At 40.7% G+C, this 4,399-nt stretch overlaps 1 pseudogene; it reads right to left on the bottom strand.

The window, feature by feature from the left end:
• Nucleotides 1-2,954: 2,954 nt before the first annotated feature.
• LOC102873593 lies at nt 2,955-3,875 on the bottom strand (annotated as a pseudogene).
• Between the last annotated feature and the right edge of the window lie 524 nt (nt 3,876-4,399).

Below are 4,399 nucleotides of genomic sequence, written 5' to 3' on the forward strand. Positions count from 1 at the left end.
ATGAAAAAGGAGTTAATCCTAGAGGTGATAGACAAAATGTACTATGGCAAATGGATGTTACTCATATTCCATCATTTGGGAAGTTACAATATGTTCATCATACTATTGATACCTTTTCAGGCTTTCAATGGGCCACTGCTTTACCAGGAGAAAAATTAGAGTATGTAATCCAACATTTAATTGAAACTTTTAATGTGATGGGCCTTCCATCAAGTATTAAAACTGATAATGCTCCTGCTTATAATTCTAAGAAAAACAAGAGTTTCTTAAAAAATGGAACATTAATCATATTACTGGTATTCCATATAACCCCCAAGGACAAGCTATAATAGAAAGGGCTAATTTGACTTTACAAACTATGTTGAAAAAACAGAAGGAGGGAGATACAATGGGACGAATATCATCTCCTCGAACTATTTTACAAAAAGCCTTATTTAAATTTTTTAAATGCTAATGAAAAAGGAGAAACTCCAGCTGAAAGACATTAGGTATTACACTCCTCTCAAGAATTGAATCAGCCTATATATTATAAAGAACCTCTAACTAATGAATAGAAAAAGGGATTTGTTATTAGGTGGGGGCGAGGATTTGCTTATATCTCTACAGGATCAGAACTGCTGTGGGTGCCCTCCAGAAATGTGAAACTCCGAGAAAATAATGCAATAGTAAATGGAATTTGGTCCAGAACTTAAGAACAATAAATGACATAATTATGCCTCTACATCATGTGGTTCCTAGCCCTTTCACTATAATAGACAAAGTGGCAGCCAATAAGACTTTTATTTTAAGGATTATCTTCCCTCTGTAACTTGATTTGTATCATTGTTAGAATCTCTAATTGGAATATTATTGCTTTTCACTGTTGACTCATGTACTTTTTAGTTAAATTTGTGTCTTCTAGACTGCAGCAGTTCCATGATGAATCTTCATGGATCTTCAAGGATATGAACGTGTATCCCTAAGCACAATTGATAACAGTGCATCTAAATTCCAAAATCAATCTCCTCAAAAGTATTCGTGTTTCCTATTGCCAAAGGGCCCTTCAGAGTAGTGAGAGAAGATCTTCACCCTGAAACCTACAGCGTTCCTTTTCAGCAGGAAGTAGCTAAGAGAGTCCGCCGCCCCATTTTCCTTATGAATCAGGGTGAAATCTCTCTCAGGGAGGAGTGACGGGGAATGGCTAAGGACGCATGGACAAAGGAGATTAATCAGAACTGGTTTTGATGGGGACTATGGCAACATGACAATGGAAGCTGATCCTTAGGGAATGCTGCTTTATTGGAAGTATTTTTGTGAACTTATTTTGCTTTCTCGGTTATATTTGTTTCATTATATATAAAAGATTAAGAGACAAGGAAGAATGAATCCTGAAGAAGAGAAATTATGCTCATCTTGATGATCTCAAAATTATGATTTAAACAAAAGAGGGGGAAATGAGGGAAGCCGAATATCAAATTTAGTAATAGTAGACCAAATGCTGTATCGGGAAATGAGGGAAGCTTAATACAAGCTGAAGGTCACCTTGTGACACTGGGGCGTTCCCTAGGAGTCAACATTGTTCTTAGTTTGTGTCAAATGAATCCCTCCTTCTTGAGATTAGCATAAAGAAGAACTTGGCCTTATCTGTAAAAGACTTCACCATTAAAAATAAATAAATAAAAAGAAATTAGGTATTATCAAAGAGAAATAGAAAAAAGTGGGTCTTCCTAATCACTGACACTGAGTTCAAAGTACCCTTCATCTAGTTACTTTTCTGTGTGGCTTTCTTTGAATATATTTGATATATGTACATAAATTACTACACATATAAATGTATAATGCATATACCTGTACTTTTTAAAAACTCACAAATTGTATCTGTGGGATAGTAAGTCTGTTGCTATGGCTTTTTGTTGTTTAAAACAGCTGTTTTAGACCATTGTTTAGCTAGCTACCTCAACTCTGGCCTGCAAGCATGTTAACCTGATTAGCTGTCTCATCTTTGCCTGACACGGTCCATCCACATCATCTACTACTGCATGAGCCCAGACCAGGAGCTACATAAGAGCACAGTAGCGCAGCAGAGGAGGCTGACCTACACAGAAGCAATTTGTTGATTGAGCCCCAAGCTTACTGGAGGGTGAGAAGCTGTCTGGACTGAAGGATTGAATGCTATGAGATAGGAACAAGACGTGATATTCTGTTGATGAAGATGTTTACCGAGTCTGAGAAGTAGTTGTCTGAGCTGCGAAGAATGGTGATATTGGTCTGATTTGAGGCTGTTACTAGTTTATTTAGATGTGCTTGACTTGAAATTGCCGCTCCAAAGAACCAGAGCCAGAGGCTTTCACCCTGGCATCATGTAGGACTGAGGGATTGTATGGCTATATGGTAGATTGCTGCCACTTGTTCAGTTTGTTATTGTTGTCTGGACAGAGGTATTGTATGCTTATAGTTGTGCACTGTTGCTTGTTGCTATCCTGAATTATAACCTATTAACTTCCCTAGTAAAGCCCATAATCCTGAGAATGGTTCTGTGACATCTGAGTGGTTACTGAAACGAATTTCTAGTTGCTAGTGTGATTGGTGTTAGAATTGGTTTAAGTGGATGCAGGAGCCTGAGGGACTATGTCTGACCTTGTAGCTATTTGGCACCATAGATGTTGTTGATAGGGACAACTCCCCTTTGTGGAGCTGATGGAAGTCAGACTCGGCCTTTCCTATGTTACCATTGCTCTAATCACAGTTGTTGTTGTTGTTGTTATGTAGTATATTATAAAATTTGATCTAGATTTTTTTGTTTCACTTAAAAATATATCAAGATTGACCTTTATCATTACACCTAGCTCTATTTAATGTCTTTCTTCTTCTTCTTTTTTTTAACCAAGACCTGAAGTGACTTTATTTCCATCACTATTTAAGCCAATTCATGAAATTTCATGTGATTTCTGGGCTGGGGCAGAAGGAAGGCTGTGTTAAGAACCAAGCGGGCGTGTGGCCTCTGACTGCCTGTGCGGCAAGTAGGTGATGTTCTGAGAGCGGGAGAGCTGGTAGGCAATGTCCTCTGCTGCCTCCAGCTTGCGCAGCTCAATCAGGCCATTGCCCTCAGTGGTCAGTGAGTTGGCGATCAGCTCCGCAGCCTTGGAGTCACCCTTGGTGGGAATGATGGCAGCCTTCTTCTGCTGCTCGCCTTTTCCACCACAAATCTGGCCCTCTCTGCTTCCTACTGAGCCACCTGTACGGCTTCTACTGCTTCTGTGAACTCCTTCCCGAAGGTCAGATGCATCAAGAATACATCATCCAGGCTGAGCCCAAAGGTGACCGCTGGATCTGTGAGGTCATCACTCACCTGTCTGGAGACCAGTTCTCTCTGGGTGATTAGTTCTCCAGCATCAAAAGCGAGCCACTAAGGACTTGAGGATCTCTGTCGTGATGGATGGCAGCACACGCTCACCATAGTCCTCCCCGATGCTGGTGTAGATTCAAGGGAGCTGGCTAGCAACAGGCCGGAAAAGGATTTGCAGTGTGATGTTGACATTCTGTAAATCTTTGCTACCAGTAATCACTGGCTCATTACCTGGTCAAGAGTGGCAGTCAAAGAAAATTGGCTTCTCTACCCAAGAGATGAGAAAGTGAGTCCCTTCACCAACCACAATGTCCTGGATGCCATGGAACCTTCGGTCAAAGATGACAGCTCTGTGCCCTGCATCCACATTGTACAAGGCAGAGTTCACTGCTCCTCCTGCAATCGCTAAGGTCAAGCTAAACTTGCCAATGGACTCTAACACTTGGGCAGCCAAGTCTTCTCCTGCTGGATCTTCCTGCTTAGCCCACTCACACCTGGTTCCAATCTGACCTCCATGTGAGTTCTCCAACACCACACACTGTGCATGCATCCTGCAGCTCTGCCTCTTCCCTGCCCGCCTTCCAACATCCGTGTCTCCAATTGGTCTATTTCATTTCTTTAAATGGCTGTGTGGTAGTCCACTGTACTAGGTACCATGACTAATTTAATTCAGTCTCCCAGTAATGAACATTTCAGTTTCTTGTGTATTTTTTTGTTCCTACAAATTATGCCATGGAGCCTTAGGGGTGTAGTGTGTAACATGTCTGGCTGCTAACTGAAAGGTCAGCAATTCTAATCCACTAACTATTCCAAGGAAGAGCGATGGACAGTCTCCTCATGAATCAGATTCTACTCAAGGACAGTGAGTTGGGTTTTTTGTTTGTTTGTTTGTTTGTTTGTTTGTTTGTTTATGAATAATACTACAATGAAGAGTCTTGCATACGTGGTTTTCATAAACAACTCTTTATTGTAATAAATATACACATGTTTTTGTATAAATATCAGTCCAGCTTTTCTTACATGCGCAGATCAGTGAGGCGGATTATGTGCATTGTCTCGTTCAATTGGCACCAC

Source organism: Elephantulus edwardii, unplaced genomic scaffold, assembly GCF_000299155.1.
Source record: "Elephantulus edwardii isolate Elephantulus edwardi_28Jun2011 unplaced genomic scaffold, EleEdw1.0 scaffold00036, whole genome shotgun sequence".
NCBI classification, from domain to species: Eukaryota; Metazoa; Chordata; class Mammalia; order Macroscelidea; family Macroscelididae; genus Elephantulus; species Elephantulus edwardii.